The sequence below is a fragment of the Cheilinus undulatus genome, linkage group 8 (genome assembly GCF_018320785.1).
Source record: "Cheilinus undulatus linkage group 8, ASM1832078v1, whole genome shotgun sequence".
Classification (NCBI taxonomy): Eukaryota; Metazoa; Chordata; class Actinopteri; order Labriformes; family Labridae; genus Cheilinus; species Cheilinus undulatus.
Genome location: NC_054872.1, coordinates 17740718 through 17765550, shown reverse-complemented (window position 1 = coordinate 17765550; position 24833 = coordinate 17740718). Strand labels below are relative to the sequence as shown.

At 37.8% G+C, this 24833-nt stretch overlaps 1 protein-coding gene across 1 annotated transcript in view; it reads right to left on the bottom strand.

Moving 5' to 3' along the window:
• The window catches only part of LOC121513684 (CUB and sushi domain-containing protein 3-like), a 309293-nt gene that overhangs the window by 249406 nt on the left and 35054 nt on the right, over window positions 1–24833 (bottom strand). The window lies entirely within an intron of this gene.

The window sequence follows — 24833 nt, the reverse complement described above, 5'->3', positions numbered from 1 at the left end:
ATCAGTTAGGATGTGATTTTACACGTGAACGTGTCCTGAAGTGTTGGAAATATCTGACTGTTACACTGGTTAGAATTATTTTATATCAGGGTTATCCAAACAACAGCTCCTGGGCCAACTGTGGCCCTATTTCAATACATTTAAGGTTATTTCTATTTAATTAGTGAACATTTGATTCATTTACATAAACAAGATACTTTTTTATGGTAAAAGTAGTGGAAAGGTTAAAAAATAGAATTCCAAAAAATCAAAACAAAAAAAACAAACTTTGGAAAAAAAAAAAAACAGAATTTGGAAAAAATAAAACAGATATCAAAGGGCCCTACCACACCATATAACAACTGTGTTTGTTTTGTAGAGCATCTCGTTTGGCCTCTCCTGGGGCTTTAACAGAAGCTGTGAGGTGCTCTGTTTGTCTTGAGCCCAGCGCTGCAGTGATTTATCTTATGGCAGCTGTTTAAGAGGGAATTTTAACTTATGACTCTGTTGTTTTAAGTCAATGATGACTCAAAGATCCAGGCTGTGGCGTAAAGTTAGGCTAGAGAAGTAGCTGTAAACTGTAACTTCATAAACTGGTTTGGTAGCCAAAGCTAAGTTAAATCAATGATTACCATGCTTTGTTCATCAAGTTCTTCACAATAGAATTGTGTAGTTGTTATCTGACAAAGACATGAACAAAGACACTTAAAATAACATTTTTCTGTGATCTTCTGCTCAGACATGAGTTGAGTATGACTTAACAGGCTACTTTTAGGGGGTGAAGGGGGGTTGTAACACGTGTATATGCATTCAAATGTGTTATGGCTTTAATTCTGTAATATGGTGACATAATACTGTTATGGAAAAGAGCAAGAAAGTACCATAAGAAGTCCACAACACCCAGGCATAAAAAATAGCAGCAAGTCTTTGTGCTGCTCAAGAAAAGTAAGAGGGGAGGCAAATGCACAGATTACAATATGATTCTAGGGATGCACAATATTATCATCATGATATCAGCATTGGCAGATATTAGCTTAAAGTTAGTAATTGATATTGATATATGAACATTTCTGTCAATTTCTGCCAATAGACCTTTTTTTGTTCCCTTTTGGTCTGAACAGCTAGTTTATTTTCTTACACTTTAGAATGTGTTTTTAAGCATTGTGTTAGGATTATCTCAATGAGCTACGCTGTAAACCTGCTGTTTTACTAAGAGAATTCATTTTCATATGAAAGTATAGCTCCATTAAAAAGGGTCATATTTTCACTGAGTGCTCTACAGAGCTCACTATCAGAAGTTTGGTGCAGTGCTGTTTGTAGCTTTTAAAAAGGCTGGTATAAGCTAGTTATACTGTTACTGCTCAAATAATGTACATGTAACCCAAAAAAATTACTTTCAGTTTTTCAATTCTAAATGTCTGTTTTTGAAATATAATAACTGATCATTTGTTGTAGACCAACTGTTTGTCCTGTTTTATGTTTTTCTTAAACAAATAGACTTACAATAAGATGAAGTAACCTGTCAGTTATAGTACAGAAAAGACTTTGTAGTCTTTAAAATTGAAAAATATGTTTATAGTATCAGTATTGCACCAGCTTGCTTGTTGACATTTAAACTTGTGGTAATCTAAAATATTAAAGTGTCTACAGCCATACCTTTAACAATACTTACTTCATTGCTGTTTAATTTGAAAGCATGAAATGTTTCTAAGTAAAGGGAGAAAAGCAACAGAAAGCCAGAAAGTCTTTTTCTGTCATGTCATGTCAGAGACAAGCCCTGAAACTTTATTCTGTAACAGCACTCTCAGTGCTAGGGTACATATTCAGTACATTACTAACACTGCCTTAGCGGAGCTGTACAACAAAGTATGTGACAGCATACTAGAGAATTTAAAAAGCAACTTCGCCACCGTTAGCTTCAGTACAGACTAGGGGTGTGACAAGACACTTATCTCACAAGACGAGATAAGATTTTTTTGTCCTCAAGACACGAGACGACGAGATTTGACACTTTTTTTTAATTTTGGAAAAAAATACATGGGTGGATAATACGTCCTTTATATAGCTGAAAGTCATAATTGCAAAGCATTGAGGTATATTCAGAAATGTTTAAACTAATTCCTCTTGTACTGAATAGGCTATCAGTGTCACACACAGTTTGTCTTGTCTAACCCTGACTCAAACTGTACATTTTAATGCTCTTCAGATCAGACCTTTCATTTTAATAGTCTACCACATCTTTAATTTACTACTCTATGCTCTCATTGCTACAATTACAATAGTAACTAGAAAAACACTCGGAGAGCGCAGAGCTCCACCATTAGCCCTATCTCTCAATAGTCAAGGATCCTTTAAAAAATTCCTGGATTCGTCCCCATGTGCTCCACACCATGGCTTTCGCTGATTACTCCTTCCCCGGTGGAGTGGAAACACGGTGAGGCAAAGCATTGGCTTCACTGCGGGTGCCATCAGATGCACTCACAGTTACACCAATGGTCTCACCGGACGACTGGAAGTCATGGCAGAGGGTGAATATTCCTCTGTTCCTCCCAGCATTGTGAGTATTCTCGCTACAATTTGCAGTTTTTCTCTTTGTTACGCTCCAACTCATCTACTCGACCGGGCATGTGTCTTTCAAACTCTATCAACTCCAAAACTTTGAATAGAAACACACCCAAAAACTGCTGCTGGGATTGAAGTTACTCAGGTCCACCATCTCCTGGTGCAAAGTGGTAACAGCGCAGACCTCCGCCATTAGCCCTATCTCCCAATAGTACAGAATCCTTTAAAAAAAAATCCTGGATCCAGACGGTGATCTGGATCGCTCCCAAAATCTAATCCGTTCTTTCTTATGCCATTTCTGACATTTCCTGAAAATTTCATCAAAATCTGTCAATGACTTTTTGAGTTATGTTGCTAACAAACAAACAAAAAAACCCACTCGATCACATAACCTCCTTGGCAGAGGTAATAATAATAATAATAAAAATAATAATAAAAGCATTTAGATTATTTTGAAAGTACCTTAAAAATTATTTTCAACAGACTGAAATGTAAAGAGCTACATCAGTAAAATCAAACTATATCTCATCCTCTTTAAGGACATCCATATTTAAAACATTCAAAAAAATATTTCTGTCAATAACACGTTTGCTGTAATTTAGAGAAACAGATTAATTTATCGTTTTGTGGTCTTTTTTCTAAGATGAGCTTTGACAGTGTTGGACACGACGCACAGATGAGTGTGTGTGTTAATGTGTGTGCGTTGGTGAGTGAGTGTGTGTCTCTGCTCTGTCTGCTGTCAGACAACAAACAGGGCGCATTTAACCGGGGCTAAAACTTCTCTTTTTGGAGCTAACAGTGGACTCTTTGGCGCTCAGACACAGTTTGTTTTGCTAAGTTTACTCCAGCAGTATACAACGACCCATCGCGCTACACATGTTAAGCTTCTGATTGATGATACGCACAGCCAACAGCTGATGGATGTGTGACTGACAGACGGTGAGACGAGAAGGAGACATGACGATGCAGCGAGTGAAATACAGTAACATATACTGGCACTACGAGCGAGTCTGCGCATACAGGAACTCGCGGAGACTGCACAGTTTTCTAGCATCAGAATTTCATCATTTCACACCCTTATGATAAACTTATTATGCATTTGTGGATCATGTCCAGCCCCGAGTAGCGGAGGGGATGGGGGTTGGAGCAGTGATCGAATGGGTCACGGATCAGCTCTGTTACTTCATTAGCTCTCCCACCAACAGCGTAAGTGTCCAGGGCATCTTTGTGATCTTTTATAATTTCCAGTTTGGTATTGTTTTGTGTAAGGAGAACTGCTGATCCTGGTGTCTGGTCAATATTAATCTCGCAAGATGATTTTCACCTCCACGAGAAACCTCGTGACATTTTGATCTCACACCCCTAGTACAGACGTTTAAAGTTCTGATGTTTGTCTCATGTCACTGCTGAGTCTCACTGAACAGTCCTCCACCTTTGAGTTAAAGCACGCAGTATTACATGCATGCCGGTTTTGTGGGTCTCACACAGCCGAGCATGTAAAGCAGGCCATCGAGAATGTTCCTAAACAAGAAGCTACACTTCATCTTAAAGTAATAGTGGGTAAAGAAATAAAAGTGAGGGAGGAAAGCATGATGTGGCAGCTCCAGTTGCACTTTAGAAATTGCATTGCAATAACAAGAGTACCTTGTATTTAGAGCTGGGTGATATGGCCTAAAATTGACATCCCAATATATTTTTGTGATATCCCGATACACTTAGAGCGATACTTTGAAATGTCAAATGACACTAGTTGGGTGATCAAAATAGACTGTTCTATTGGATTTTAAACTAAATTGTAAGCAGGAAGGGTAAAAATTAAAGTCAAATTTAGCACACTGTTTCATTTTGAAAAGGACTTTCTTCAAACTTTTTCTAATAAATCAAACAAACATAAACCGTGAAATACTATGTCTTTTATTGTGTATGGAAAGTCCTGAAACTTTTTCTGTGCTCGTGTTTACTATTGCTGACTATAAAATGATTATTTTCCTCATCAAGGGTGAAGCAAACCTTCACAAACTCACCAATTCTGCATGCAGCCGACGGCCAAAACCCTGCAGTCCAGTCCACCATTCAGGCTCACAGCTGTGATGACATTACTCCTTTATCTACACTGATGAACGCTGGACCATTTTCTGACAAGTTCATAACATGAGAGCATCTTTAGAGCTTATTCAAGAAGCTCTCCTGTGTGATCATGGGGGAAAAAGCTTGTTGGGAAGCAGGAACATTTTAACTCCGCGTTGTCTGTGTTTTGAGATGTGAGGCTGAGATTAGGCTCCGTAGTTATGGACAAGTGGATCACATTTGTCTGCTGCCTGGCCATGCAAAACTAAACAAAAAAATGTAACCCAGGAACTCTCATCAGTTTTATGTCTTTTAAAAGGAGATTTTTTAATTGCCACTGAGGCTTAGAAAATATTGCGTGTTGCTGTGCTCATGGTGGATTAATGTTGAGTCTTTGTAAATATTATAAATATTCAAAAATTATAACAAAGAGTACAGTCTAGACCTGTCCTTTTTAAAGTGTTTTGCAGTGTTAATTCAAACAGCTGTTTTAATTTGGTGTAATTTTTAAAGGAATATTCCTGTATTTTGAAGTTAGGTTGCTGAAGCTAGTTGGTGATAATGGCAGCATTAGCCTTTAGTAATTTATATGAGCATTGTCCCTTTAAAAACCTTGTAATGGGAGAAAAAAATCTGTATTTTGAAGTTTGTTGTATGACAGGCCACCATGTTAAGATCCACCAGACCAAATTTCAATCTTAAAAAACATCTCAAAGTTTATAAATTAAGCTTCAAAATCATGAAAAACGGGGTAGTAATATCTGCTGTAGGTTGGTGTGGGTGCGTCGGTTGAATGAGTTGAAGCCACACCCACTCGTGAGAAATACAGTCCTCTCAAATTTAAAAAAAAAAAAAAATGCTGCAACCTGAATGGAGGACTTATTGGTCTGCTCTATTTGACCTACGCGTTATCTGTGTTTTGAGCTGTGAGGCTGAGATTGGGCTCTGTAGTTATGGACAAGTGGATCACATTTGTCTGCTGCTAGGCCGTCTTCTCTCCGACATGTATGACTTTGGCATATTTTGGGTTAATTTATGAATTTTTAAAATCCTGGCTTTTCAACATCACTGGGCTCATGTCTTTAGCTGCGTGTTGTGTTACTGCCACCGTTATCTCGGAGTCATCTTGCAGTGTATTTTAACGATTGCGGGGTGAGTTCGACCTCTTCCTTTTAAAAGCCGAGCAACTGCTGGATGACAGACCCAGCATTGTTTCTCGTTGTCTGTCTCTGAATGCAACTAACTGGCAGCTAACTTGCCACACTGCTCTGTTTACCCATAGTGTTTCCCTCCTCTCTCCTACGCTGATACAAAAACATGCATGTGCAGAGGAGGGTTTTCTGGATGGGCGGGGGAGAGAGCTCTCTGCTGTGAGAGATGCATTCAGGGACAATGGGAGAAGAGAAACTCCAGCGAGAAATGCACACTGACAACTCAAAACTTCCACATAACTTATACTTGGATGTTCACGATATAGTCATTTCATACATCGTGCGTGGCAAAAGCCGCAATACATCGAGTATATTCGATATATCACCCACCCCTACTTGTATTTGATATTTGGGTTTTATTGCAATGCTAGTGTTTTGGTTTATATCTCAGATAAAGTTGCTACATTTTAATACAGATTCTTGTTTTGAATCTGTATGATTGATATGTTTTTGATCCCATTCAAGTTAAACTGTTTTGCATTCAGTTTTTTGTTGTGACTAATACAGTCAAGTTAATATGTCCCTTTATTTATTTAATAATGGATTATTACAGTGAAACAAAGCTAATACACCATTTTGAGTAGAAATATGATTTTGTTTTTTATAACAATGTAACAACTAAGGTAAATGGAATAAGTTTGAGACACCTAGTAGTTATTCTGTTTACTTCAGTTATTTTTGTAAACAAAAACAAATGAAACTCTAATGTAAGTAATCATGAATATCAGATCGGGACTCGGTATCGGCAGATATTCAATATTAAAAAATTGGATCAGGAGGGAGACCAAAAGTGCTGATCGGGACAACCCATGTGAAAAGGAGCTTTTTTTTCATTTAAAGGCTCACCAAAACTGAGTGTTCTGGGAGAGGATGTTTAGAGTGGGTTTATACCAGGTCAAAAACTTCCTCTGGTGCTTGAGCCAGAGCACAGCTGTTTCATTTAGCCTGCAGGTGAAGGTGTTTAAAGGTGGAAAAGTGCGTGTGATAAGTCCCCTTTAACTTTGTGTTGCAGCCTCAACCACAAGAGTACAGACTAAAGGAAGAAATGTGCTGCTATGGAAACCTGATAGAAAGTCAAAGGTGAGACTGATAGATTGATATAGTTGTGGGGTAATATGGTGATATTAAGGTATGATCTGATAAAATGAAAATAGGTATTTCCTGAGTCTTTTACAACAACCAAGATATAAATAGAGATACTCTCCCATGAGCACAAGCAAGGTGGATTTCAATGCCATTGAAAAAGCTTAGCCCTGTCAAACTGAACCACAGACTCGTGTTTCAAGTCTCAACAGACTAAATCCTCTCTTAGATTGCACTGTTGTCATGATGCCACGAAATAGCAAGGGAATGAGGATGTCATGGGGTTAGGGTACATGAGGGGAAGACATCTCCTCTAAAGCTGTCAGTGAGAAGGATTAGGAGGTGACAGTCGAGGCAGGCTCGGCCAAATTCTGTACTCCCAGACTTACTTCTGACTAGACTGTCCAAGTCTCTAGACATATGGGTCAGGATGACTCCAGAAGAATTAAACCTAAAACCTCATCAACCAATTACATCTGAAAACACACAACGGCAGAAGCAACACTAATCTGAAATTATCTTGACCTATTGGGACTTATGAAAGTTTATGAAAGAGGACATTTGGCTCTATAAAGACAGCTGCCTGATATTTCACAAGATTTTTCAAGGAATTTTAATGATACCTGAAGAATTTTGGATTTACTTTAAAACAAACAGCTTGCTGTGACCAAAACATGCCTCTCACAAAAGGCAGAAAGAGAAATGTTAACTGCTACTTGTTGCTTTGGCAACAGAAGCATCAAGTGAACAGTTGGAAAATGTCATTAACATATAAACACCATGGGGCCTGCTGTCTCCTCAGGCACGTGGAGCATTTGACTAAGGTGACAGACACTTCCACAGACTGAATTCCACCCTCATTTTATATCCTACTAAATATATATATATATATTAAATAGCAGATTATGCCCTAATCTGACTCTGGCAGGTATGCCAGATTCACAAGGGAAATTTCTTTTTTAATTCAATTTGAGTCAGTACAAGTGCAGAAGCATAACAGAAAAATGAACATGCAACCAAAAAGAAATGAATGTTAAGTACAAGGACAGGTGCTGTACTGCTTATCTGAGCACTGGAGAGTTTGTCATAGCAACCATAATAACAGAGAACCCTCTCCTCACCTTTTAATCATACTTGACTACCAAAATGTCTGGCATCCTGACAGCCCTTCCTTTTTAACTACTGTTAGTTCAAGCTCACTGAAGAAGCCTTTAGAAGCTCCCCTGTCTTAGAAAGACAAAAAGGCTCAACGTCTTCACAAGCAATCATAGGCCTGCTATCATCAGTTTAGAAAATATGGTAAATCATTTGCAGTAAGATGCTATTTAAGGCTTTTAAAGTGAATATGACTGCAAAAACAACTGTTCAAAGCCACAGAGATCTCCATATTTTGCTAAATGCTACATCTATTGAATGTGTGTTCACAAAAGATGTTTGCATAGGTATTAGTACAGAGTACAGAGGAGGATTGTAAAGAAGTCTGCTTCTGTAACAAATAAACTGAGTTTGATTAGGGCGCCAATGACCTGACTGTTAGTTCGCACATCAATGGAGGCTACAGACAACCAAGCAGGCAGCCTCTCAGGTAACAGCATGGAGCAAGCTCAACAATGGTTAAGCGGTTTGGATATGGTTCACACTTGTTACATTAACTACTTCTACAGCTACAAGCAATCTATATATGACAGCATATGTTTTGAAGGATGGCAGTTTAACCTTGATTTGAAACAAAATGGACAGACAAAACAAAACCAAGTGAAGTAGTTAAACTTGTCAGCTGCATTACAAAGATGGGAGAAACTCCCAGTGATGGATTGAAATAGTGACCAACTGAAGTCAGGTACCAACGTGGCACCTGTGCCAGCACATCTCATATCTGCCAGACTGAATCAAACATGTGTTTCGGTGCCAGATTTTGGTGCTGCGCCTCTTCAATGTACACAGTGCAAACAAAAGGCACAAAATATTTTGGACAAAGTTATTCATGTAGCTCTACACTTGTTTCAGTTCAGCAGAGCAGGAACGTCTTTAATTCATTTCGCTGCTCTGTCTCTGCTCTGCTCACGTGTCTTTGTTCATGAGTTGTCTCTGACGCAGCACCAGTGGATGAATATTGGTGAGTCTTTGATTCCAGAGGTCACAACTGATTATTTTGCATATACTGTGCTTGACTGGCATCTTTTAAAGATATTTGTCTGAATTATTTAAGGCTAATACCTAGACATTTTTTATTCACGTGCCCTCTTTAGTGTCCTAATTTTTCCGCTCCAGCATACCACTCTTAAAGTGCAAAAATAGTATTTATTGTGCCGAATATTTGGACTCCGTTTCGGAGAAATCCCTCTTTTTGATGATACAGACGGATTATTTGTTCATGTTCATAGCAGAAGTTTCTGGTATTTGTTGTCTCAGTATGAAATTTTTTGAGCAGTATGAGAGCAGATTAGATCAATGAAGGAGAAATAAAAAGTTGTCTAAAAAGGCATGGACAACATGAGAGTGCACAGCTTCAGCTGCTTTTATAGTGGAGTTTGTTGTCAACAAGGGTTTGCTGCAGGTAAATGATGATTTGCAAGAAGTACCCAGACTGATTAGGTTGTGGTCAATTCTGTTTTTGTTTCTGCCTTACACATAAATGATTCTCAGTTTCATAATCACATGCAGAGAGGAATTTAGAACTTAACAGTGGTATGAGAGCAGAATGAAGCAGATCAGATCAATATCAGCATCAATACCTGTATCAGCAAATACACAGTACAGGTCAGATCAGTGTTGGAGCTCAAAAAGTTGGACAAAAAATGAGGGCATGAAAACCCTAAAAATAAATCACAAAAAAGAGAGATTCTAGTTCAACAGTAAATAAGGTCCTTCACTGTGAAGGGTAATATGCAGTTCAATGTTTAGCTAGCCAGTAAATCATTTGTTTTGATCCATGATGGTGAAGAAAGCTGAGAGGCAAAATAAGTCCAAACTTAATTACGGACAGAAAGGATTTGATAGTTTTGATCAAAAACTAATACAGCTCTTGTTAATTATCATGTTTGTAGAAATACTGAGAAATGACTACTTAAGGGAATTTTTAGAAAATTATCACAAGTTTTGTCAACAGCTACGGATGGGGCCACAGTTGAGTTTTTGTCTTTAAACCAGAAGGTCAAGGGTTTTGATCCTGCAGTCACATGTTAAGGTTAAGGCATTTGAACCCAAACTGCTCCCACTGCTGTGTCAGTGGCGTGTGAATGGATATGAATGTTTTTTTTATATTGATGGCCACTCTACGTAACAGCTTTCACCATCACTGTGTGAATGTGGAATGAATGGGTATGAATGGGTTAAGACTGACTTGCAGTTAAAAAAGGGCTTTGAGTAGTCAGACAACTGGAAAAGCATTATTCACACTCAAGTCAATTTACTGAAATTGGGGGTGTTCTGATTAAGAGTCAGTTGGAAACAGTTGTGAAGCACCTGTATCAACTGGTCAATCAAAGATGTCACTGTGGGTTTAGAGACATCAGGTGTTGTAACAGCTATGTTGGCCCTCAATTATGTATCAAAGCAACACCAGGGGCACCAAAAGGAAGAGTGTGCATGGGAACAGGGCACCAGTGATTGCCTGGACAGATGCAACCTTTCCTTCCACCTGAACACACTACATCAGGCCTGAGGTGGCTGTCAGACATTCCTGCCATCTGATTAGTTTGTCACGGCAGCAGCGCTCCATGTAGAGAGAGAGAAAGAGAGAGAGAGAGAGATGGGAATGATGTACCTCTATTTGTCTGACTCAATGTCTCCCTACCTCCATCTGTCTTTCCCTCTGTGTTGCACTACTTCTTTTTGTCACACTAACTCTTTCTCACTTCCTATTTGTTGTTGCATGAGGATGCTCTTATTCACGCTTTCTTGGTCCTTCCCTGCCCTGCTAGTTCACTGTCACTTTTCCTTTTTGTATCTCTTTGTTTGTCTCTGTCCTCTTTTTCTTGTTTTTGCAATGCTCTTATCACAGAAGACATTGTGTCTTCCAGGACAGAAAATAAACAACAAAAAGACAGCAGTGGAAAAGGCCCAAGGTGTTCTGACTAATCTTACAGAGTAAGCAACACCATGAGGACACCCCCTATCATGTCTCTTTTTTTTAGAATTGAGATAAATAAGGCCAGCAATTTACTCACGTAAATAAAAGTCCTGCTACTTGTGGTTGTCATTAAATTTAAAACAAAGACCTAAAACTTTAGTCCTTAAAACACATAATTTAAAGTTCTAGGATGAATAACTTACCAAATTTCAGTCATCTGAACACACTTAAATAGTAAGAATGATAATGAATATAGCTAAAGCCTTCAGCTGATACAGGTCTGTTGGTCCACCCTAAAACTTCACAAATATTACCAGCTGATATAATACAATTTTTCTCATTTTAAGCTAATATTACCATTTAAGCCCACCTTGGAAAAAAGAAATTTTTTGAAAATATTTCACCCACCCAAACCCTTTTTTGTGTCTTAATTTGAAGATTTATGTAAAATGAATCAGAAAACACTTAGATTGTGTACTTATCATTTTTAATCCTTAAGCAGTGTATCTACCAGCAGGGCTATATGTACAGACTAGTGATTCACTCGCTATGCTAGCTAGCATGACTCATCATTTCACATAAAACTAAGTAGTAGGAAATAACAAAAAAATACTTGTTTATACACAAAAAACAAATCAATAATCTCTCAAATTACATAATATGAATGTACTTAACAAGTCAGTGGCTGAAAATAGTTGAAAAGAGGTTCTTTCTGAGGGGTCCCAAAACACCAAAGTTTTGAGGTGACTTTACCTGAGCCTCCTTGAGACTGCACGAATGTAGGCAAGCCTTATTCAGTATCAACAAATGTGATTTGTGTCAAAAAAAAAAAACCTGACATATAATTAAGAAATTGTGTGATTGGAAAAAATAATGTATAACATTAGACAGGTCCCTCTTTTCTTTTTTAAACTGACTTCAAAGTTGCAAGTGGGCTTAAATGGTGCCTGGGCTTAATGGGTATGCTCACCCTATATCTTTTATTCGCATAAAGATGATGGTGTAATGTCTGGTAATCCTCATAGGGGGAAAAGTTACTTCATTTTATATCCTTAACACTTTCTTACAGATTAAATACTTTGGTTTAAACCAACAAAAAAAATGTACATAAAAAAAGTTTTCTTTTGTGTTCCTGTGCTCCTCTCGTTTGTCCGTCATGTTTGAGAGCAGCAACCGCGATGCATGATGGTAAGTATTTGCTGGGCTAGTGACCATCTGCTATTCACTACTTTTCACAATGCATTGTGAGATAGAGTGAGTGTACTATATAGAGAATAACAATACTCACTCAAAATTGGGACCCCACTACAAAATGGTGTTTTTACTATATAGCTGTGCACTATATACAGTGAATGGGGAGTGATTTTGGACACAGCCATAACTTTTACTATGAGAGACAGGATGGCTCACAGCAACAGCCCCAGCGTTCATATTCCCATGGTACTCCCCACATGATCCCTTGAGGGACATGATTGTAGGACTTCTCCATGTGGATTAAGGACTTCTGCAAGGTGTTCTCTGGGTCAACAGTCCAGACCAGCACTTCTCCACTCCTGCTGAGAACATGTTTATTTTGTATATGAACATGTTCTCTCAGACAATGAGATTTCCAGAACATCCTTGGAAAACCCTAAAAGTTCTCCCAATAAAACTAATCACACAGCAGGCTTTTTGTTTCTACAGCTACCAATCCACAGCCCCCAAGCCATTACATCCTGTCTGTTGCTTTCAGAGACCCTAGAGTAGGCCAAGCCCAAAAGGTCTCCTTCTTCAACCTGATGGCCTCCTTCACCAATGGGATTTTAGGCTGCCATCATGAAAGGCACTAGTGGTCCTCTTGATGCAACCCCTCCCAATATGGAAGCTTTAAATATGCACCACTTGGACTCAATGTCCCCAATCTCCCCCAGGTAACACAAAACTTCTTATGGATGGGAGTTGAAAAACTCTTTAGGCAGGGACCTCCACCTGAAGTTCTCAGTTCATTTCACAACCTGTTTAGGATTACCAGGTCTGTCTGTAGGCCCACCCCACCATTTGATCCAACTGGTGGTGATCAGCTAACAGCCCTTTCTCTCTCCTTCACCTCATTCTCCGAGATCTGATAGGGCAACTACAAACTGTATCATCAGTCTCTGGACTAGTATGGTCAAAGATACTGTAGTGTTAGTATGGGCAGTGGACAGCTAGAAGAGAAGTCTAATAACAGAACACCACTGAGATCAGCATTCCTCCAAATCACCCCACAAAGTTTCTTCATCATTGCCCACATGAGGGTTAACACCTCCCAGTAGAACTGTCCGATCCAGAGGCTGGACTTACTCCAGGACCCCACCCAGACTCCAAGAAGGTTGTGTACTCCAGAATGCTGTTTGGTAAGGAAAACCAACAGTCAGGGCTTTAATCCTGTTACTTTCAGTCATAGAGATACTTCTCATTTCCTTCAGGGAAGAAATGTTAATACCGAACATTTCCCAGACATAAAGGTTACTCAATAAAATCATTTTGTCCTAGCCTAACAGAAATCACATTAATTTGTGAATAAATCCCATACTTAAAAATATTCAGTGATTAACTCTTGAAAATAGTTCTAAAGAGCAAGTTTCTTCTTATTACATCTTTAATCACCATTTGACATTTCATCCTAAAATCAAATATAACAGGCATTATCACAGACACCTATGGAAGCTTGTGGTCTTGGTATAAAGATGTCAAAGAGCACTTTTGATGTAAATAATGTTTTTTTACAAAGATCATGAAATATAAACATTTTTCTTGGGTCATACCATGTGACATCTAAACATTGACCTTCCTTACCAAGCCCTAGAAATGTCCAATTATATCAGATTTTAATCACAGATACCAACCTTGAGATGTACCAGTTATGATCATCAGATGTTCATCTCTGTGACATAATTTCTGTTAAAAATGTTTTTTTTTTAAATATTAGCAAAATGGCCCCTTGAATGGTGGTTACACCACGTTGACATTTTAGGAAGTCAACCGGACTCCAAAGATTCCCCAAACTATCTAAAATACACAAAACAATAATTGTTTAAGACATTAATCTAATATTCAACAGTATTAGTGAAAAATTATGCCAGACTAATTTATAGAGTGTTTAGTTGGGATTTTCACCTTTTTTGAAAAAGATGAATTTTTTGGTACCAATTTTTTTTGGTTACACCACATTGACATTTTTGCCTAAACTGCCTGATTATTCTCTCAAAGTTGATTGAAACCTGGAAATTTAGACTAGGGCAATAAAAGGGGCATAAGTAAAAGGGTATGAATCTTAATAATATTCACTCCTTTTAGATATTATTAAAACTTTCGGCTACTTTAAAATGTGTCACATCACTGACCCCTCTACCGACCAATCGCGATCACGCTTGTTAATGATGTCATCATATCTGCCTCAGTGTGACAATGGCTTCAAGCACAGAGACCAAGGAGCAGGAGGAGCTGGTTAAAAAAAACGGTGCTATGTAGACGTGGGCGGTATACCGGTATGAATACTGTCCCACAGCTGGCGGAGAGAGTGAGTTGTGACACACAGCAGGCTGAGTCTAGTCAATAGCATGTTTAGCTCTAGCATTATGTGTAGCTAGGTAACTAACCAAATGACAAGGACTCATGCCACTGTAACTAGGCACAGTCAGCAGTCAAAAACACGTGTTTTTTCCTCTCAAAGTCTGACGGCTGTACCTGCCTGGGGCTGTAACACAAGCTAACTGCTGCTTTGGCTGGTCTCAGAGCCCAGTGCTGCAGCTCTTCCTCTTGCAACGGCATAAACAACTGTTTAAAAGTCTATTTTAACTTATGACTTTCTTTTTTTTTTTAGCAACTTTTTATTGAGTTAAGTTGACAACACATAAACACATGTACACATGCTCTTAAAGATCAAGACAAAATTCATAGTGTCGATCAGAAATCATGACGTTTGTCATTTCTCTAATCAGAAACTGATATATAGATTAAAAAAAATCTGTCAAATACATCCTCGCTGTGCAACAACCATTCCTGAAGGTTTTGATTCATGTTGCATCGAGATCTGCATAGACTGAAAAAAGTTTATACTTGCATAAAAATAGGAGTATCTGTCAAAAATGACACCCCTGCTTCAAACATATCAATTCTTTTAAACCTTAAACTTAAAATGCATGTGACATGTTTGCAAAAAATACATATGTCTGCAAAGAGATCACTAAGCATATACAGCTAGTTGCCAACCCCTCATTTATCCCCATAATGAGTGACCATCCCAACCCCCATTCCACCCACCCACCCTGTTAACCTTCCCTTCTGCTGGCAACAGACTGTATGGCTGAGAGAGCATGACTTTCTTTTTGAAGTCCACAGTGAGTCACAGATCCAGGCTGCGATGTTAAATGAGGTCAGAAAAGCTGCTGTAAACTAGCCATTCTCCGGTATGGCAGCCAAAGCTAAGCTAACTCAATGCTAAACACAATACTTCTGTCAAGTTCTTCAAAATAAAAGTCTGCGGCTGTTATTTTTCTGAAACGCTTTTATTGTGAACGCCTTCACTAGGAAATTTGTTCAAGTCATTAGCAGATTAACACACCTCATCAGGTTAGAGGTGAAATGCAAAACTTGGAGTGCAGTCAGACAGAAGTAAACCTAGAGAGACTTTAAAAAATAAATCATGTTTTCTGTGTTCCTATACTTAGAGATAAATTCAGTATGCCATCAAAGGCTTGTTTTAAGGGGAGAAGGGGGTTAATAACACTTGAATTCGGATTAAAAAGCATTATCTCTTTGTTAATTTTGTAATACCGTGATATAATACCGTTATCGTCAAAGGCAAGAAAAATACCGTGATATGATTCTTAGGCCATATCGCCCAGGCCTACCCCCAATACACACACACCTTCCTGTAGGACATTGAACTGTTCTCAGCAGTGGCAGCTGGTGCATTTTTCTACAGGGGGGGCTACAACAAAATCCCAATTTGATATATTATGTATGTATGTAGGGTATATCAAAAGATGTTACTTCAGTGTGAGTTAAGTTGTATTAATATGCCATTTTTTTACATCTGCATTGTTTTGGCTGATGAACAAATATCAAAATAAGATTTCTGTAAGGGTCATCAGCAGCCAGAAGTAGCTTATTCTTGTCAAAGTCAACTTAAATGTTCAACTTCCTGGATGATTAAAAGAAGAAGACCATGGCTGCTTCTCTCTAAGCAGCCACAGTTCAATCCCTCATGTCTGTTAGCATCGCAATGCTAAAGTTTAGTCAAGTATTCAGTCATAGACACAGTCTATTCCTGCCAAGTCTGTCACAATAAAAGCCTCCAATGCTCCTAATCATTATTGAAGACTTATTTTGAAGAGCAACTTCAGGAACTGGAGTGCTTTCAGCAGCAACTTAACAACTAAGATGTCTCATAAACGGGAGGGAGACTTATGAGATATAAGGAATACCTGAAGAGTTAAACACAGGATGAGTAAATGAAACTGAGACTCTTTATCTCTAAACTATCTGTCTGTCATGACATAAATGTGATTGTCTCTCTCATGGCTGACACAGAGAGACAAGTCCAGCAGAGCAGACAGAAGATTCCTTCATTCAGGTTGTAGCACTTTTTTAAATCTGAAAGAATCATATTTCTCATGAGTGGGTGTGGCTTCGGCTCATTCAACCAACATGCTCACACCATCCTGGAGCTGATACTGCCTTATTTTTCATTATATTGGTGCTTAATTCTTTAAATTAGACATGTTTTATTTGACTGAAATGGGGATGGGAATCGAGAACCGGTTCTTGTTGAAATTGGTTCCATATATCAACATACTTTCAATTTAATCTTAGCAATTCCCTTATTGATGCCTTACTCTCTTGTGCCATGAAAAACACGATCTCACATGAGGCAGTCAGGGAACAAGAACAGAGAGGTTGAGGAAATAAACAAAAATATGCCGGGGTATACAGTATGCCACCAGGTGTTTATGTTAAATGGACCTGAGCATGTTTAGCGCTTTAACACTGCAGTTCACACCTACCCATTCATAACCATCTACTCACTGATGGCAGAGGTTTCCGTGGAAAATTGGCTATCAGTATTAGCTAATCCCATTTGTACACCCAAGGACACACAGACATGTGACTGCAGGAACTGGGGATTGAACCCACACCCTTCCAGTTGTGAGACAAACGACTCTACCTATCCACAGTCGCTCTTTAACAGTACATTATCTTCTTCTGTGGTAGCCTTGGTAGTTTTTGGTGATATAGAAAAAAGAATATTTTACTGTTCAAAGGACAGGATGTCAAAAAGTATCAAACATTTTAACAAATTTTGAATCTAATTCTGTGCAGTTCAGTCATTTAATTCTTCCTTTGGTGTATGATTTTTTCAGAAGCCCATCAGCATAATTTTTCTGCGCTGTGTTTTGTGCTCTCTGCTCTACATTCTCTGTCATAAGAATTAAGTACTTGACACAATTGGTACCACTTGTCCCATGAATAGTACTGTTCAGCCTTCAGGATATAATCACAAGTGCCTGACAAGAGTTGCAATGTATGAAACATAGGCCAAGAGTCACAGATTTATGTTCCATCACCTAGACCTCACCTGAAACGACTTGGGAGGTTAGAATGATAATATATGCAAGGTAAATGTCAGGCTAAGTTGCATTAACCTCTGGGTTATTTCTGTGTTAATGGTTGCTAAAAACATAACACCCAAAGTCATAACTTATGCATAATGTAGTTTGCCACTCTAGTCTAAAACTGAATTTAACACCTTGTGACTGCATGACTCCACTAATCGGTCAAGTTGCAGCTAATGTCCCTTAGTGTTTTACAAACAGGCACAAGGGGTGGGGTATATTTGAGGATTCATTTTTTTTTATTTCAAATGATGCAATATCCTTAAGATAAACTAGTCGGTAAACAAGAGAGGATGCAGCTCAGCATCGTACTGTCATTACAGGAAGGGCACAAGAACAAAGAACATCCCATTCTCTTTTATTGTTTATTTTCACTGCAGAGCATATGATTATCAGAAGACACCACTGACAACAACAAACAAACAGGCACATTATTGGGGAATCCACTGATCACCACTGAAGGCAAGAGTCTCAAAAACAACTATTTTAGTGTTTGATTTAGTAAAAGCTTAAACAAGAAAGTAAAATAAATACCACTAACAGTACCTCACAGAGAACTTTTCTTTCGGGGAAAAAAGACAAGACTGCACTATTCCAATAGTTCAACAAATTATCAAGAAAAAAATCTAATCAATAACAACAAAACTTAGCTAATACAGAGAGAAAACAGCTACAGAACACAACTTTTTAATTTACCTTTTTTCAGTTGTTGAAAAGCCTCACACCAACATCAATACTTTATTTTTGATACCCAGAAATTAGCAGTTCTCAGATATCAAAAATAGTTAGTAGAAGATGTCACAGGAATATGGCTGCAATTGGATAAGTATCTGCCTGTAACTCCCAACAATGTTATCAAAACGCATTGCAAATTGGAAGGTCAGTCAAGATAAACACAAATTATTTACAACAAGTTCTTTACAGTAAGAGTAAGTGCCCAGTGATTATATCTGGTTTGCCTTAACCCTAACAAGGCATAACAGGAAACAGAGTGTTTCCACTCAGATTAATTAGAAATTAGAAATTACAATGTACAGAGAACAAAACACACAGTGACTTCCTTTCATCAAAAGGGGGAATATGTCATTGAGCATAAATAACCGCTGCACAGGTTGATACACGAACAACAAACAGTTGGGCATACATGACACCTCTAGTTAGGAACTGTACATTTCAGAAATCACGAATACGGTACATTTTCTACAAGTATATCTTTTATATTTTCATTGTCGTTATTTCATATTTTTGAATCAGAAGATCTTAATTCTAGTTGTTTTTTACTTGTAATTTCTTGACTTTTGTTTCCTATTTTCCATTAAATAAGACTAGGTTAAAACCTAGAATATGGCTGACCACAACTGTCTGGGATGCCTGTTAAAAAGGCCTAGCTGAAATGTATGTTCTGGCAGAGTGATTTTTTTTCATTATGATAATTGTTTTTATAATTATTCTTTGTTGCTAAATTTATTTTGACTGGTTACTTAAATTTATATAGCTACATTTTTTTTCCTCTCTCTCTCTCTCTCTCTCTCTCTCTCTCTGTGAGTGGAGATGAAACCCTGAGCAACATCCCCCTCCTCTCCAAATTTTATCACACTGGATTGGTTAAAGTCGTACATGGAAACAAATGCAACGACACAGACACATCGAGTCAGCCCAGCCCTTGAGAACGGTGAGGAGAAAATATCCTCCTTTACTCTGTGCTGTTTTGTGCGGGGAGGGGACACACCACTACAAGGGACGGGGAGGAGACACACTACTACAAGGGACGTGCAAAACCTCTTCTGTGCCAAGACAAGCTTTCGGTGTGGCTCTCTGCTCTGGTTTTAACAAGAAAAGTGGTCTTGTTCTGAGAAAACTGCAGCTTTCCTGCAGTGCCATCTAAGCTAACAGATACAGAGGCAGCAGACAAGCCGACCGTAATGATCGGAAAGCCATGCCAAAACAGACGGGAGTAGAGCAAAAACATTTTTTCTGTCACGAAAAGCTTTCAGCGTTGCTCCCTGTTTGAATAAAGACATGTTGCCCAGTTCAGACAAAACCACTGCTATGGCCAAGTCTGAGATAATGACTCCAATAGCAGGCCCTTTCCCCGCAACTATCACATACTCATGCCAAAGCAGGTCGGCAGAAAAGCGAAAACATCAGTTCTGTCACGGAAAGATTTCTGTGTTGCTTTCAGCACTTATTTTAATAAAGGAATGCTGTGTTTTTATGACAGAAGTGAGCTTGCGTAAAGCTGCTGTTACATACTACTTCTACAACTTACCACTGAGACAGAGACTACTATGGACCAAGAAATGACAGTGTTTATGTCAGCAAACTTAAATGCCACACAGAAAAGGAAGCCTTGCCTGAAAGACATTCAACATGAACCCTTAGCTACACTGAATTCATGTCTCTTCCCAGAGGCGAACACCATCTATTAGACAATGTTGAGACAACTGTTGATGGGTGCCCAGATTATAGTCATAGTAATTTAACTATAATAGCAGAAAAAATCCTCTTAATGAGGTCATTTTTTGTGCAGGGTAACCTCTGGAATAAAAGGCTTTATTACACAACTCACCTCCTTTCCTCTACCATCCTCCAGAATATAATTTGAGCATAATGAGTTCTTCAACCAGCTATACTCAGGCACGAGGGATTCTACGTAATATAAGTGCAGCACAGAGCGAGAGGGATGGGGGAAAACTTCACAGAGCAAAGAGAATACATAGATCAATGGGGAGACACACTAATCAGGTCCATCATGGGGATGTCGATTCTTTTTCATGTTAAAAATTCATTGTCGCTTTTGTCGTGATCCCCTCTGAATTTCTGCCTTAATTAATTAACAGCATTAATAAATTACAGGTCTCTTTTCAATCTCCATCAAAGTTTCTATTTATAATTACCCCAGAAGAGGACAAAAAAGCAGAAAAGGGTTGCCTGTCATTATGTTTGCCTTATTTATTCCAGCTGAAGTTACACCTGAGAGGTAACACATCTACATATATTCAGAGAAGTAAAGGAAAAAAGAGAAACAGAACAACTTAAGGTGTTTCCATATGGTAATGAGGATCTTTCAGAACAAGTTGCTGGAGGAGCAGATGGGAAAGTTTGTGGTGCATCTTTCTTGTCAAAGTTAAACAAAAGGTAGAAGAGAAAAAACAAGGAAAGACAGCTAGCTTATCCTTATTCTCAGTGGTTCTTGTGAGTGAATAAATTGTCGAAGTCCAGGCATTGCACAAATGCACATTTGGACCAAGACGCACAGCAAAGACAGCCTTGAAATTATTTTCTGGCACCACACATCATCAGCACTAAGAAAAAAAAAGCGTGATAAAAACCAGGAAACAATAATGATATTCAGAGGTTTGGTTCAGATCGAAAATAATAATGATGATAATAATAATAATAATTATTATTATTATTATTATTATTATTATTATAATCTCATAGCAAAAATGCACATTGTTGTTTTTTGTTCGTTTTTTTCTAACTGTTACTCCTAAAATTTTTGCCAGTATAGATTAATATCATTATGTGCAGGACTATCTCACTTGACAGATGTTCTGATAGCCAGCCCATTTAATGAAGTTAAATCAAAAAAAAAATAAAATAAAAAATAAAATAAAAAATAAAAACAATTTAGAGCACCTCTTAAGATAATGTAACTCATTACAGTAGTCCTCTATGGCCTCTGACCTGACGGGCTCAAAGGACTGCTTTACAAATCCATTGCATGTAATAACAATTATGGGCAAACATCAATTGTTTAGGGAAATTTAGAGCCTCTAACAGATGTAAACCTGCAATGTCAATTATTTCAATTATTTTCCCCCTTGCAATTCTCTCTACTAACGCACCTTCCCCTTGAAAACTTACTACTACTTACTCTTTAGTCATGTGATAGGTAGCTAGGTGTCGCAAGGCATGTAGCCTGCTGGAAACCCAAAAGAAGAAGTCACATGACACTGTCCCATCCAGTCCACTAACACAACAACATGGAGCTGACAGTGCAAAGTAAACAGCAGAGTTATTTTCTGCTTTTTTTTTTTTTTTTTTTTTTTTTACAATAGTATAAAAATGATTTGTTGTGTTAGCAAGAAATACAATTCATTTACTTCTGCTTTTCTAGGAAAAAATTTCATTTACAAAAAATCCATTTTCATTTCAACTGATGTGTGTTTGATTTCAATTGTTAAAAAAATAACCATACATTGCTTATAAATCACATGTTTCTTTCAATTATTTTTTTTGAAATTATACAAATACTTATAGCACAAACAGAGTTAGGGGTGGGATAATCGTCCATCAACCCTAACCGAGGTAAAAAGTTGAATTATTTGTGATTTTGATTTTTGCCATATTGCCCAGCCCTACTCAGTAGCCATTATCACTGCAAACTGTTGCAGGAGCAAACTGATGTCAAAGCTGGTCAGGAAAACCATCTTTTCCACCAAAAAGCTTTCAATGTGATTTTTTACTCTTCCTTAGATAAAGAAACATCAAGTTCTGATTTGGTTACAGCTACTGTAGCTACATCCAAGCAATCAGCCATTGTGTTCTGGCTTAGTTTTAGTACAAGATTATGGCAAAAATCAAAATCATAATTAATTTAACTTTTTACCTCGATTACGATTAATGAACAATTATTCAATCCCCAACCTCCTAGTCTGCTTGTTCTGGAAATATTTTTATAATTTAAAAATAAATAACTGAAAGGAACATGCACAGATTAACAAGTTATGGTTATTTATTAAAACAAACAAAAAAAAAACATCAGCTGAAATGAAAAGTTTTTTTTTTTTTTTTTGGAAAAAAGTCAAAATGTTCAAGAAAATTAGAAAATAAACAACTTGTGTATCTTGCTGAAATATACATTTTTATGCTGTTGTATAAAAAGTAGAAAATGACTTTGCTTCCCACATTGTACAGTTGGCTCTGTGTTTGAGTTTTAGCGGACTGGATGAGATGGTGTCACATAACTAGTTTTACTTCTCTTGGGTTTACAGCAGGCTACATGCCTTGCAACACCTGGCTGCCTATCATGTTACTACACAGCCAGTGGTTTGTTTTTAAGGGGGTGGTGCATAGGTCATAAGTAATATGACTTCAACAACAGACACGTTGAATCTACATCTTTCCATCCATGAAAAACTGATTATCTGAGCTTCAGACAGATACAAAAATCATGCATTTGTTGTGATAAGTATCTATGAACTGGAAACTCAGGATGGTTCATGCTACTTTAATTGAAATGTATCAAGTTTTCAGTGATCCAGTACTAATGTCTATTTACACAGATAAGACATGTTATAAAAAGAGACACCACAATTTCTTTTTCCTAATATATCAAAACTTTTAGGGATTAAAATAAAACACAAACAACATCACACAATGAATAGCTTACACTACTAAACATGTCCCTAAGTTAGCACAAAGAGCCCACCTCAGTAGGAGATACTGATCAAAAGATTTTCCTGCACACGAGTGGTATTTGACATAACATTAGGATTAAAAAACATCCAGCCCCTGCACATTACACAGAACATCTTACTAAAACATTGACTGTCCACAGCTACTTGGGATAATAGCTTTATTTGCTGATATAACATTTGAGCCATATTTTTCCCAGCTGCTTAAGTCCACATGACTGCAAACAAACAACACATTGGGCTCTATGCGGAAAGCTGCCTCATACTGTGTATCAAACTTCACTGCAAAACATTTTATTCAGTCATCACTGGCTCTTAAAGGAAACATAGATGAGGATGACACAAAACATTGTTTTTCTTAAAAGTAAGCACCTAACAATGTGAGCTTGGCTTGGTCACTGAATTTTTTCAGCAAATGTAATTATTGCTAGTTGTGCTAGCATTTTTGATAATCACTACTTTGACAGATGTACGCAGGTTAACCCTCGGATCCTAGTATGTCTATTTTGAGGACATTCATCATTTTTATCATCATTATTTTGAGCTGATAGTCACATTTTTATAGATTGAGGCATCAAATTTGGCCAAAGTTATTGTTTGTCTTCATATTAAAAAAAAAAAAAAAATGTTGCCCATAGAACTCTATTGACGCCGAATAGCTCCTTCCATCCTTGTTTGTCCAGAATCTAGACGATAGACTTCCATTAAAAACACGTTTTTTTGTCTGTGTCTATGGCACCAAAACAACATATAGCAACCTTTTCTATGCAGTCACTTGATGACCAGGGCTCTAAATTTCACCATTCCACAGTAATCCAGCACATGGTGCCAGTGCACCATTTCTGGACATACTGGCCTCAACCATGCTTAAAATTACAAGTGAGCGAGAGTTAATCAGGCCCTAGTCAACAATAAAGTTTGAGTACAGTTTGTCCACAAAGTTTTTCTTACCTGATAAATGTGTTGACTGTGTGTCAATTTCGTTTTACCCGTCATCACTACTGTGTTATCCCAAGATGTACACTGACAATACATTTTTTAGTTTTGTCTCTTTTGCCACGGTGTGGTTTATCACATTGATACACCCTTACAATTAAAAAAAAAAAAAAACAAAGTTCCCAGTCCTAGTGTTTTTGTGTAAACTAAATTGCAACAGCCTTTTAAAACTAATAAGATGTCATACAGTGACAAATTTGCTCCTGATTTGATACTGCTTCAACTGACTCATTTTACAGAACATATACTTATTAACATGGTAATCAACATTCAAAAGATGGACAACAGCTGAGCCATGAAAAACAAACTATTAAAATTAGTTAACATTACAGACTGTTACTTAAGTCTCCTATCTGATTTTCTGTAATGCACTTTTTTATTCCAACACTGGTGCCACTTTAAAGTATGCACATGCAAAGTCATTTTCGATTAAACATATTGTAGAGATACAGGATTGTTCATCAGTGGGCTAAACAAATTAAAAGCAAGATCTCTGAGTAAGCAGCCATCAAGCTAACCTTTTCTGGGTGTGCCACCTGGCGATATCTAAGGTTACTTAAAAGGCACAGACGTTTAAGACAAGTTCCACAGCATGGGGACCATCTTAAAGCATAAGTGGAGAGTTCAAAGCAATCTGATGTTGGGCTCAGTGTGCCATGCTGAGTTTACTTAAGTTGGATGCAATCCTTAAGGGACTTTGTTTGATGAAGGGCCAAGCCATGAAAACGTGGAGTACAACCCTGTTTTTCAGAGATGCTGGGTAAGTTGGCTTTTAAAAATAAATATCTATAGACTAGGGCTA